General features: G+C 37.4%; 1 long non-coding RNA gene across 1 annotated transcript in view; it reads right to left on the bottom strand.

Moving 5' to 3' along the window:
* Positions 1–14,375, bottom strand: part of LOC121106554 — a 29,159-nt gene continuing 14,784 nt past the window's right edge. The window contains exon 3 of the long non-coding RNA XR_005839078.2: positions 1–5,488. This is a non-coding gene — a long non-coding RNA (uncharacterized LOC121106554). The remainder of the gene's footprint in view (positions 5,489–14,375) is intronic.

Genomic DNA, 14,375 nt, shown 5'->3' with positions numbered 1-14,375 from the left:
ATCTATGCGCAAGTTCTGCATTGAATATGTCTGGCACATAGTACCTTCCAGATGTTGAAAGTTTGGTGCTAGGGCGTGCATGAAGACTTTGTCCTAGCTCTTCCTGTAGCGGATGGCTTCAGACATAGCTGGATACCAAATTAAGTCAGGATATTATTTCATGATAATAAAATTAACTCATTTCTTTACTTCCTCTTTCCCTAATGAAGAACAAAGTATACTGTGCAGAGAAAGACCCTATTATCTTGAGATACAGTAAGTAACTGGAGAGGAACTGTAGGCTACTTTTCTAGAACTTCTACATTTACTATTTAAGAATAATATCTCACTGTTTCTTCTGTATTCTTACGGCACTGTCACTTCAGCTTTCTTACTGCATACAGAAAGCAAACAAGTTCATCTGTTGACTTTAGAATGAAAGGTTCACAGATGAAACTCATTATTTTCTTTACAACGTACATTTAAAATGATTATATTTAAATAGAGATCCTGTGAATATGAAGAGGTAAGATATGTAGATATGGGGTGTGGGCTGTGACCGTCAGTATAGTTTTCATCATTAGAAGTAGAAAAAATGAGACTCAGTGTAGAGCGTGCAGTCCAATGTAGAGATATCTGAGCAAGTCCAGAGCTAGACAGCACTCATTCAACACTTTGCTGTATCAATTGGCTCCACAAAAAGAGAAACATTTGCTTGGCTAGTTGACCACAACTGAACCATGTCTTAAATCTGTGTGTGCATCCTTTTCTCAGCCTGCTAAATTTTAGATACTTTTCTATGGAACAACCATCTATAGCACAGTATTGCTGTTGTGGATGGGACTATAACATGAAGCAGTGGTCTGAATGAAAGCCAGTTGCTAGACACGAAGACAAGGCTAAATCTTAACTCAGTGTGTGCAGTCTCAGCGATGCATTACGTATAACAGATAATTGTAATGATCTTTTTCACTTGCCTGTCTACTGGAAATTTGTGATGTAAATATTTCTTTGACAAAGCATTTTGTGGTAAAATTACAGGGGCTTCTCTGTTGGTCCATGAAATCAGAGGCAGATGGTGGTATGGCAGTAGAGGTTGAACCTTGCCCCCAGTATCCCATTCCATTTTGTTGCTGTGTGACAGATGGCAGCAGAGGGGCAGGCTGGGAAATTGGCATCCAACATGGAAGTGCAAAGGTGTGTCATTGAATTCCTCTATGCAGAAAAAATTGCACCCATTAACATTCATGGATGCTTGCTGAATGTTTACGGAGACCTAACAGTGGATGTGAGCACACTGAGGCAGTGGGTGGTGCGTTTCAGCAGTGGTGGCAGTGACTGTGGGTCACCTCCACTGGTGCAGATTTTTCTGAGCAGGTCGTGCAGGTTCTTGTCCAGCACTGGTGAAAATGCACAGCTAATTGTTGTGACTATGTTGAAAAACATTTGAGAATTTGCTCTATCAAGCAGTATTCATTGTAATTTTGGAAATAAATTGAAAGCAATGCCTCCTATTTCTGAGCGACCTATATAGATCGATATCTATATAGATATAACTAGTGCGTTTAGAAGTCACGGTAAGGGAGACCAAGGTTCAAAGATCTCTGTATCCTCCTCTTATTTGTCTTATTACAATTTTCTATCCCTCCTTCAAACACTCAAGGCAAAAGAAACAAACTTTAAAAAAAAAAAGCATTGTCACTGTCCCTAATTGAAGTTGCCAATCGCTGTATCATCACTGAGTAGTTCTATGTATAGATGTTGACCTGCCTTATTAGTCATCAGCAGCCAATATTACGATCTGACTCATACCAGATCTAATTGGATACTGATGGATGAGTGAATTGTTTCAGATAAAATGAGAAATCACTTAAAAGTGTTATTGTATTAAACCAGGCTCTTCTGCTTTCTGAAAATATCTTTTTAAAATGTATGATGCTATTTTCAAAGTCAGAGCATGGTAGTTTCCCAGTATACTGTAAAAATGTGTCCTTAGGAGTTGGCTGACCCCATGTGTACTGGATTTCAAATCCATACCAAAACAACTCGTGCACATCAGATGTACCCAGGCTAGGTCAGTGAACCCAAACTCAAGTTATTTGTTAACCCTCTCTGGTCATACCATTGTTAATGCAGACAAGCTTCAGGGCAAATTTTAAGAAGCTGTTGTATTTTATAGTCTTAGATCTTTCAAAGACTGTGATTCACAACATTTATTCATTAATGGGCATCTGATTCATTGTCGATTATAGTGGAAATAGATTTTTATATTGCAGAATAATTGTTCATACTGCTTTACAAAGACTATAATTATTTCTATTATTTATGTCTATTTGGAGCATTTATAGCTTGTCTGTAAAACCTATCACCTGCCAAGCAAGAGCAAGGAACAGTTTCCATTTGAAAGTGATTTAAAATGGTCATTTTTTATTTATGAGAAGATTGTTGTTGTATTTGCTTTGTTTTTGTCTGAAGTTTCAAAGCATGTATGATAATTTCAGTAGAGTATAGAACGTGCACTTTCACAGAAATAAAAAGAAATTATGTCAGCATGGCTAATCTGAAATGTTTCATAGCCACATTTCATAGTCTCACAGTCACACACAGATTTTCTAGGGTAAAAATTTGAATGTTTGGGGGTAATAATCAAAATGTTACAGGGAAATAAACCCTACAACTCATTTCTATTCTCTGGAAAGGAATGAAAAACCTTAATTTTCCATGAAAAGGCTATCCTGTGCATCCACCAGCTGTCTTTGAATTTAAATAGCTTACGTAGGAATGGTTCAGATTAAATAGGATATTATTTAGGTATGCAGGCTATGTATTTTGATAAATTAAGTGATTTTTCATGCATTTCGACCAGCAAAATGTTGATAGTTGTTGTTGTTGTTATTTGAACACAGCTTTCTGCCTCTCTGCTAGTTAAAGCCAGATGTTTAGACTCCTTCATTTCTGTATTGTTGGCTGTGAATGGCAAGGTATCTTTCTTCCCAGTCCTTAAACTCGTAATCCCAGTAAGCTGTACTCTTTATTCCTCTTGCAGTACCCTGCCTTTTCTCCAAGCCAAGGGTTGTGGTATCTGTGATCTCTGAGACCTGGGCTCCTTTATGTATGATGTTCCCCCTGGGCACTGTCATACCTTTCTGAGGCAACCACAGGGCTCTGTGAGGAGTCTGGGCTGCCCATCAGAGCTCAGGAGGCACCTACACAGTCTCCAGAAGCCTGCATTTTGGAGCACCTGGAGGCTTTTTCATTTATGGATGCCTCTTCTTGGTTTCTGTTACTCATCACAGATTAGATGGTAATAGGGAATTTAAGCTTCTGTTCCATTTCTGTTGCACTCGCATCCAGCTCTCCTTTTTACTTCATTTGTGTTACTGTTATGTGCTTTCCACTTAACTGTTTCCCCTCCTTTAATTTCCAACTCACTCATCCTCTGTGGTTTCCACTTCTTTTTTTTAAACTTGCCTATTAGTGACCCATCTGACATAACTGTTGAATGTTTTCTTGTGTCTTCACTCTGTCTGCATTCTGAGCCTAGCTCTCCCATCTAACCAGAAAAGATTTCTTGCTGATTTGGTCTCACTCAGGAGATCATGGCCCATCAGTGCACTCTTCCACTTCCCGCTACTGTTTCCATGACCTCAGCTCCAGTAGTATTTGTGATCTGTCATTTGCTGTCAGTCCTCATCTCCCTTCATTATTTTCAGAGTTGGGTTTCCTGTGCTACTTTCACCTTTCTCTCTTATCATTCAGCTTCCAGGCTTGCCTGGAGTGTCAGCTCGAGCGTTGGTATATGGAACGTTTCCAGAGAAAATGATGTTGTTAGGGTCGCTAACCTTGCTGCTGCTATCTTTATACTCCTTAAACTAAAATTAATTCTGTCCAGAATGTTAACTACCTGCTCTCCATCTTCGACTCATTTCAAAACAGTTTTGCTTATTTTCATCTCTATTTCTCTTCTAGTGCAGACTCTGTTCAGGCTTTACTGGGAAGTTTTCAAAACATAACAAACACTCTGCCTTTCCTCCCAACATGAAAATGACTGATTCTTTATACTTTTATTTGGGTTTAGGTTTTTTTTCTTTTTCTTTTTCTTTTCTTTTCTTTTTTTTTTTTTTTTTTTTTGAGAAGATGGTCTTCATGGAAGGTACATAGTAACTGTTACAGAACAGCTGTTTAATACCACAGCACCTGTGATGTGGCCAAGTTTTTCATTCCATTCCATTTGATTTTTTTTTTTCCCCAATGTCAGCTACATTATGATACATTTAGTATAGGCTGGCAAAAGGGGAAGACTAAATCTTCTCATTTTATAACAGCATCACAGCCTATAACTTGAGGAGACTGATTCAGACTGAATAGTGAGGACAAAGTGCTATCAGCCTTTGAAGAACGTGCTCATTTCATTTCACCTTGGAAAGAAAATTTATACTGATGTCATATTTAGATTTTAAACCTACTTCATGTGTGATGTAAGTTTGCATCACTCCTTATTGTAAGCTTGCTCATTTCAAATCCCTTTATCGGTAGCTAGAGGCCAGTTTGTCTTAGCAACTGCATGGTGAATGTTTTTCATTCTTTCATTTTTTTTCTTTCAGTGCTGTTTCACATTTGATGGAACTGCCTGAGAATTTCAGGAGTCTAATATGCTGCTGGGAGAGCTGAGCTGACCGATGGTATCAGATTCTGAATGTTCTCTGGTGCTGTCTCGTGATTAAAGAAGCTATCTTTTTGGGATGCTTTTATTCAGAATAAGAAAATAATAAAAGGATATCTGACATTGAGTATTTTTAATTCAACTTGTTCCAGAATGGTTTGTTTAGCTTTCAGGTACTCTTCGGTAAGCAATAACTCTTAGTTCTCCGATACCGTATCTATTCCAGAGACTGAAACAACTGAATAAGGTGTTAGCAACTTTGCGAAAGTTACTGTGTATTCTGGACTAATGGAGTTTGTGCCAATGGTACTCAAAAGAAATTATCTGAGATCAGATTTGCCCTGGTCACAAACAGATTTGCTCTGCCCTGCCTGTTCTAGAGCAGAAAGCTCTTCCTGTAATTTCAAAGAAATAACTCTTAGAAATGAGTTCTTAGTTGCAACAGCTGCAGGGAGTAGCTGAAAACGAGATGCTAGAACCTGGAATTTTCATAGGGATAGTAAATCCATTGTAAGTTTTCAGATATGCTGTATTTTCTTGTCTATTTTTGTTCAAAGGCAAGTTTACTTGAATTAAATAGAAATTAATGTAAACTTCAAGAAAACTGAGAAGTCCAAACCAAATGATTCTCTCACATACCTATGTGATTGCAATCTCACTTCTCAAATATAAAATCTTCTAATAGTACTGAGTCTGTAAAGAAGGCTTCTGCTAACTGAGTACAGTCTGCTTATGCCGGGTAAGGATTGGTAGTCTCCAACATTATGGTTGGTATAGAAGCTTTATCACTGTTAATTCCATTAGATCTCTCTCAATCTTCCATCTCTGGCATTCAGTCCCAGATGCCTGAAAATGTGGGACACAATTTCTGTAAGTTATTGAGTCATCAGAATAATAATTAAAAAACCTCACATTTTATTCTTCAGGATTTGTTATTTCTTACCCTTCATTTTTCTTTCCAATGATTATCATTGAAGTTTCTTAAGGAAAAGGTTCATTCACTATGAAGGAATGATTGTTTTTATAAAAACACAAAACATCTTAGGAACAAGAACGTATTATTCCTTTTTGCAGTTCCACTTAAGCAAAAGACAAATACTGAGCAGTCACTTGTCATATTTGGATTTTATATTTTCTCCCAAATATATATATATATATATGGGAAACAGAATAGTTGGCATAAATAGAAGAAGGAATGGTGTCAACTGTAGGTAGAATTCATTCTCATAGGAATGTTGATGAAAGACAGAAAAGATAACACTTGGGAATAAATGCATCTTTGCGGATTTCTGTTTTAGGAAAACAAACAGGTTGCTGTGCCAATAGCTCACAGCTCGTATCTCAAGGACGAGGGAAATTGTTTGAAATATGATGCTGAGCACTGTCTGTTTATGGTAAAATATAGCAGTTCCCAAAATCAGGCAGTAAAATATACCGTTAAAAGCTGGAGGTGAGAGGAGCAGAGGTACCGCATTCAGAGTTGCTTGCCTTTAAGAAAAGGTGGAAATGTTTTGCTTTTATATCTGTTGTTATGAGTAGGTGAGGTGTCACCTGCAGGATCTCTCTTGACTTTAAAAAAAAAGTCTAAATTACAGGGTGATTTCAGATGAGAATTATGAGTTGTCTGTTGCTTGCATACTGACATTCACCATTTTTGGAGCTATTTGCGGTTTATTCCAAATGAAGAAAATTCAGAATCACTCACTTCTACCTGGCAACCTGCTGTGCATTGTTCCAGGCATTCTCATTTACCTTGGCTGACTCAGTCTGAGTAGCGTAATCACAAACCCTGTGTATTTAAGATATATAAATAGTGTTTCCAGTTAAAAATAGGCAACCAAACCAGTAGAAAAAGAGAAGAATTGAGGTTTTGTCTTCTTGCTTGGGGATTAATCTGGAGGAATTCTTATCCCATTGGAGTCACTGAATTCACACTAGTGTAACATAGTCAGGGACTTGACATGGATATTTGTAATGTATCAGAAAATTCTCCATGGTAAGTTATAACTATCATCCTTTAAAGTGGGCATGTAAGCTGATAAGGCAATAGTAAGATGAGTTGTAGCCTGAACTAGAATTTGTTTACAAATGAAATTACTGAATGTGAATTTGTCAGCTAGCTGTTTTGCAGTAGGTCTATGTGTCTTCCTAAGACAGTTCTTTAATGAAAAATAGTGCATAGTGGGATACAGTGTCTTTGCTAAACAATACGTGTAGCTAACTTCAGCATGGCACAGGATCAGAGTGACCTGCCTGGACTCCAAAGTTTGCAAGTAGTTACTGAGGTGCAATGCTTCTCCTTAGTTAAAAAATGATTAGCGGCACCTTTTGTACAGTGTTGTGCTATATGGCTGCTTCATTTTGGTTCTGAATCACAGCTTGCTGAAGGAGATCTGCACCATCTCTCTTAATAAAGGGAAGGCATAGCCTCACCTTGGAGTCTCTCTGTGCATGTGAACTAATCTTTGTGAAGTGTTTACACAAAAGAAAAAAGAAAACACATCATACTTCCTTACCCAGGCTTAATGGTGTTGCTGTAAAAACAAAGTTGTTATTCACTTTAATATAGCTTTAATACTTAGCAGTATTTAAGTATTTTTACTGACAACTAGCAGAATTAAAATTCTAAGTTAAAGGAAGAAAACTTTTTCTCATAGCTTACTCTGCTACAAAACAGCTCATTGTTTTACTAAGTATTTTTCTGTTGCCCATATTCAGGTTGAAAATGTATGTTATGGTTCTCTATTAATTTTAGTTGAGTCTGCTTTCTGTTTATTTTTTTCTCCAAATAAAGCACCTCCTGACAAATAGAGTGCAAGATAACATACTTTTCCATGGGTTGATCCCTGTCCTCAGATGTGGATTGTAGAGATCTGAAAAAGGTGAAGTAGAAATCTCGCAAAGGTTAAGGACATAGACATACGTACGCTGTATAACAGTATTTGGAAATAAAACACTTTTTTTTCACTGAATTATCCAGCTATGGTAATAAGTTTTTGATCCTTCAGTTTTCTTGCATTCTTTTACTGTTTAGAGGAAAAGCTTTCCATGGGAGGTTATAGTCTCTAAGTGTTTGAAATGGACAAATGCTAAAAGGAGGGGGAGATTACGTACAGATGGAGAAGAACAGTTTACTAGTTGGATTAACAGCTATGAGATATATTCATTGGACAGCATGCCTTAAGGGGAAAGTCTAAAGGATTGAATTTCATCTTAATGACCAGTGCGTATTAACGTTAATGAACAACAAAAATAAATAGTTATATGCAACACTGTATTCAGCTGTAACAAATTGATGCCCAGGCTTGAAATCTAATCTTGTCAGGTTCTCAATCCTCTCAAAGTAATTGTGAAATGAATGCATTCAGTAGTCTTAAAGCATATACCTTGAGTCTATCCTGCTAAAATAGGACAACTTGGAATCATCCTACTTTCAGCCTTAAGCAGCCTTAATGCATTGGTATTTAGGTCCATATTTATTTACGAAATAAACAAAGTCCTATTCACTGGCTTACTGTGTAATCAACTTCAAAAATAATTTCATGTTGGTAGAAATGCCCACGATACAGATTTTTTTCCCCTTGTAGTTTTATTACATAGAGTGATTGTTAACTAATTTTGATCAGAAAGGGAACACGAGCAAGGAACTCCAATGACAAAAGCATTACTGACAGCTGAGGATCTGTTTCAGATTTTCTGATGATTAACCATGGATCTCTGTGCTTTCTTACTTTCCCTCCATTTGCCTGCCCTGAATAACATATGTGAATTGCTGTCTTTGTTCTGTATAGTGGCAGGTGCAAGGACTACAGATGTTCTAACTGCAGACATTAACAAATATTAAACCATACCAGCAATTAGAATTACTTTGTGTCATCTGTTACATGTGCTTAATCGCTCTTGTTATGAACATTTTCCTTATGCCTTTCCCCTGTTGCATCTTGTAACTATTTTTCTTTGTGCTTCTCTGGTGCCCCTTTGAGAACAGACCAGTGCTGTCTTGTCTTTTAAGCCCTAGCTTCAGGTAGCATAAGACAACACTTACATTCCCTGGCCTTCCTTTCTGCAGGCTAAACAAACCTCCTTCCCTTGGACTCTTCTCACACGTTATATGTTCAAGGTCCCTGCTATCTCTGTGGCTTTCCATCTGATTCTTAAGAGTGAAGGGAGCTGAGATCCAAAACAGTATTTCAGCCATGCCCTCTCTCATGGCCTGTTCTCTTTTCTAAAGCTGTGATTCCGAAGTGTCTACTTGTTCCACCTTATAATACTCTGTTTTCTTAAGTAAAAGATTGATTTGATAGTCTGGACTAGTATTTAGTTGGCTGCAAATGATACTGTCATCATGAAAATAGTAATCCTTGCTTAAAAAATCTTACTAGTAATGTTCCAAGGCTTATAACATTATACAAGGGTCAGAACATTATATTTCTTTTGAAGTTCTGCACTCACTGTTGGAGGCTAGGTCTAACCTGGTAAGCATTTTTTAAGCTACAGAACATTTAGTAGTAATACATATTTCCTTGAGATTTGTGCCTAACTACAATAGTAAACAACAATGTAGTTCACTAGAACATTGACAGCAACGACTGAATCAAGTAGCGCTGCCAAAACCTTACGAATCTGTTTTCCAGATATACAGAACTGATATATTTTAAAAAAACCCAAGGGCTTTACCTACATACTAGCTTCTGCTGTTGTTTATGGCTGGTGGCATTAGAAGGAAATTATGACTTACAAAAAAAAAAAAAAAAAAGGTTTGAATACTAACATCTTCACCTCGCCCTATGAATTAAACAGTGAACTTCTGTTGGGTGAATTTGGCATCCAACACTAGTACCACATTCTCTTATTAAAGTAAACAAATCAGGTTATTAAATCCAGATCATTAAATGAGGAAATTCTGTAGGTTGCTCTGAAAGTGATGCCTTCTGTTGTAGTTTCCATGGAAACAAACAAATACAAATAGCACAATAACACAGTTTGATAGAGGAAATTCTCAGCTACAAAGCACTATTTTTCAGCATAATCACCACCATTAGCCAGTTCACATGGATGAGTTGATTGAGATGCTCTTGTTTTGATGGTGTGACAGCTGTGTGTGGCTGTCTGGCATGTGGCTTGTCTTTCATGTTGCTATCACTACTGCTGAAACACACCACCCACCTCTTCACTGTGCTCACATTCACTGTTTGGTCTCCATAAATGTTCAGCAAGTGTCAATAACTGTCAATGCGTGCAATTTTTTCCACATGGAGTAATTCAATAACACACCTTTACTTCATATGCACTTCCTTGTTGGATGCCATTTTGTAAGATTGCCCCTTTACTGCCATCTGTTACATGGCAATAAGATGTAATAGAACAATGGTGGGAAGTTTCAACTTCAAATGCTCTACCACCTACATCTGCCTCTGATGTCGTGGGCCAACATAATAAAACAGGAAGCATTACTTTCAGAGCAGTCCTCGTACATGTAAGTCATCCCATAGTTACCTTTCACTTCTAGTTAATTCAATGCAATTTTTTTTTCAGTTCCATTAAGCATCAAATCATCAGACCCTCAAGCACCTCTTGAAGTGACAAGCCTTTAATATCTCAGCAGCAATGTGGAAAACCTCATGCGATACCACAGTCTCCACTTTCTAGGTCAGTTGTTTCTCTAGTGAGTATGAATATGCAGCAGAATAAACATATTTCTCTACGTTTGACAAAAACCATGAGCACTCTCACAGAACCTGAACTGTGTGCGAAACTGGTCATGTAGGCTAAAGATCATGGAAGTTTCTCTGAGCTCCTGTGCCAAAAATAGTGGACGTTTGGTATCTAAAATCAAAGAGCTGCTATAAAAAGATGATTCTAAGCCTGTGGAGTATCTGTGTCATTAGTCAGGAGGGTTTATTTTTGGAATGAGCGTTGACAATGCCACTTACAATCAAGGCAGACATAAAGTTACTGAACCGTGAGCTCCAGGAGCAGTGTTACACAAAGAGCAGTGACTCTCACGTGAGGAAAGCCAGGGTGCATTACCATCTGTGAACTTTCTATCTTAGAGAAGAAATTATAATTATGTAACAGAACTACACAGCTCTTGCTGAAGTCTTCTAAGCTCTTCATTTCCCAGAATGACTCAAAGGCCCTATATGTGATGACCCTTTCTCTAGGCCAGAAGGGCAAGATGCTGTTCATTGTTTATCAGACAGCAGTGGTTGTTTAAGTGTCAGAAGACATGTTCATTACCCAAGAGCAGAGTTTGAAGGCTCTCTGCTATTGCAGCATTTTCTGACCCTCATGCTCACACTCTGGTACACTTGGGGTTTTTTTTACGATTGAAGTAGAAATTTGTGTTTCCAAAAAAAGTTAGTGTCTGTCCATTTTTCTAGTCCTTAGTACCAATGTAATTGAGGGCTTTGCAATCTTACCCCTAAGAAGCCCTGCAAGTATTTTTAGGCAGCAAAGCAAGGCATAGACTATTAATTTGTTCAAGGTCACAGAAGAAATTTCTGATGGAACAGAATGCAAGTTTCCTGAGTGCAGCTGTCCTCAGTGGTACTGTCATCTTCTGACAAAGGATATCTTTTAGTAGAAGACTTTATTCCAACTGATAGGCTGAGTCAATTTTTATTTTTTTGCTGGACTTCTGGAGTGGAGCTGTATCCAAATGCAGTCTTCTGGCCAGAATTTGCTGCAAATGGCAAGATGTCATACCAGTGTGCTCGTAAAGACAAAACAATGATAGAGCAAAGTACAAGCTGGCAGCCTAGCCAGTTGTTCTTCTGGAGCACAGCTGCCTCGTAGAAAGCACATGTAGCCTAATGGTACATGTCTGGACAGAAAAAGACTCCTGGTGACCCATAATCTCTAATTTGCACAGGTGCAGTACATAGTAGTATATAGGCATTAGTCCTTTTCCTATTTAAAATGAATGAATTGTCCAGATTCAAATTCAGATTTCTTTCTGAAGCTGAGAAAGTTGTGCAGGTCTCCACATGTAACAGATAGTAAATGTTATACTAAATTATATATCTAGAGAGCAGAATTTATACAGGTAATATGCAATTCAAAATATTTGCTATGATATCATCAATCCTCCTTTTGCCACAGTTTCATAACTTAGTCAGGCAAACATTCTCATGTTCTCAGAGGGACCCGTGTCCCCTCATTCATTAATTGTTAATGATCATACTCTGATATTATATTCAGCTTTTGGAGATGGTAGGAACTTAGTTCTACTCTTGTTCTTTTTTTTTTCCTCTTGGTAAGTTTTTTAAAAATATTCTTCCTTAAAATAAGCATTTCCCTGCTCACCCTCCTCTGATCTTGAAGATTACTTCAGACCACATCTTTTTCCACTGCATGCACTGTGGTATGTCTTATTTAATACATCTCTTCAGGCTATATTACTCAGTCCAGCTTAGCAGTGGAATTTGGAGTCTGCTACTACACAGACCATCTGGGAGCTCTGCAAAGATGGTCACTAGTTGAGAAGGTTCTGCTTCACTTTCTACAGGATTGAGACTATGAGGAAAATGTCAGAAAAATTACAAAAACAAGAAGACAGGGAGGGACTTCCCTCTTTCTCAGAGATTACTAGGGGTAGACACAGCACTCCGACCTTCTTCCTTTCTACAGAGTTCTATTTCCAGGTCACACTTCTGTTTATGCTTTGAGTTACATAAAATCCTTTTCTGACATTGAAGACGTTTTTATCCAATTCTTACATCTCGTGCTTGTCTCTGGCAATGTTTAAAATTATGTTAGAAATTCAGTTTTCTTCCTTAAGGAATGATTAAAAAGACTGAAGTAATTGTCAGTGGTGTGAAGAAGGCCTGCTTCTTTTTCATTTGCACTAGTGTAAACGTGAAACAATTCCACTGAATTCAAAATCAATTTTCTCAAAGCAAAACTAGAATTGGAATGCTGCTGATAACAAATTTTCTTTTACAGGCTGGTAATACACATTTCTGCACAAACACTGAAAAATTTAAATGATTCTATAAACAATGCCATTGTTTTGCTGCCGTGGAATGAAATCCCTGCCAAGTTTCCAGGGAACGTGTTTGATAAGGACCGGGCATCCTTGTGACCTTACTAAATACTCCCCTGGTGTGGGAATACATCTTACACACTGTGCCCAGTAAGAATAGTAACACTGCTAACTTTGTAACAGATAGCTAAAAACAGACTACTTCACACCTTGGGTAAAATATTCCAGTATCTCGTGGATGATGTGAGAAAATCAACATGTGAGTGAGACTGGAGGTTTGATTTAAAAGAAAGGGGATGAGAAGAGAAAGCTCAAGTGATGACTCCTGGGTAATTAAAATTGTCTAATCTGGCTCCTTTCTGACTCTAAAGTTACGCGTGAAGGTTTATATTGCAACTCAGCCCATTAATGATGAATAATTGGATAGGTAACAGAGCAGCTCACATCACCTTCTTTCCATAGCGCACTGATGGAAGAACTTTGCTTCAGAGATGAAAATTTGAGTGATGTGAAGAGTATAAGTGATATTACTGAAGTAAAATTTCACAAAAATATACTGTACCAAAAAAAAAAAAAAAAAAAAAAAAGCATTTACAAAGAAGTCTCATTACATTTGGGGCTGGAATACCTCCCTTTCTTTCCTCCACTTTCCCCACTTATTTTATATTTTTAATAGATTGAAGCTCTGCATAAGATAACTCTGCATCAAGAAGTATGGAGAGAGCAGTACTTCGTTAATGATGGTGACAGTGTTATTTTGCTAGGAAACACTGCTAAGCTGCAATTTCTAATTCAAATATGAAAGGTAGTTCTGAGGGTAAGATTTTTAATTCCAGTTGTATAAACTCTGCTTTTTAACGTATTTAAGACACCTGGCACAATTTTACAGCTAAGCCCAGATATCTTGCTAATTCAACTTATTACTGAAGACGACTTTGCATATCTACAGGTGTTTTTTACTGTTAGACTGCAGAGTTCATTTCATAATAAGGCTTGGCAATTGTGTGGAAAACTGCAAAAATTTTGAAAGAGTACGATTTTTTCTTGGGTTGATTAGATAGCCAACAAACCAGTCAGCTTAGCTCCAAATGGATTCGTTGTCTGAAACACACCAGGATATCCAGTCAGTACATCCATTTTTTTGAATATTAGTCAACATTGTGAAGTTTGACAGATTGCAGTGCCATGGAAATCATTGCTGTAGTTTATATTTTTGAATACTTTTCACCTAAATCTGTGTCTGTACTGACATTTCAGTGAAAACCTGTGATGACTCAGTGCTAATAAACTTTGTAATACAATTAGGAATCTTATTTGTGTTTGAGAAACCTCAGATAAATTTTCATAATAGCTGTTATTGAGTCTGACTTTCAGAAATCCCTGCCTCACATTTTACGAGTGATCAGTTATTTGAAAATTCAGACTAAGTTTTGTCAATTGTCCTTTTTCAAAGCACACAAAGTACTTCAAGTTTACGTGAATGACTAAAGTGTTCTGGGGAAATAGAAAGCAGGAAGTGCTTTATAGATGCGGAAGTTTGTAGTATACTTGCACAGAAAATCAAGAGATATGTTCAGTATGTATGTGTTTGGATTTTGCATTTGCATTATTCTCCTGTTACATTATTTTTCTGAAGGATTTGGAAGTTCTCTTGTGTCACTTCAATTGCTTAAGCCCTAGCTGAAAGAGTTTTATTATTTAATACTTTCCACACAAACATTTAAGAAATTCACGATGTTTGCTTCA

The sequence above is a fragment of the Gallus gallus genome, chromosome 11 (assembly GCF_016699485.2).
Source record: "Gallus gallus isolate bGalGal1 chromosome 11, bGalGal1.mat.broiler.GRCg7b, whole genome shotgun sequence".
Lineage (NCBI taxonomy): Eukaryota > Metazoa > Chordata > Aves > Galliformes > Phasianidae > Gallus > Gallus gallus.
This window is presented reverse-complemented; position numbering and strand designations above follow the sequence as displayed.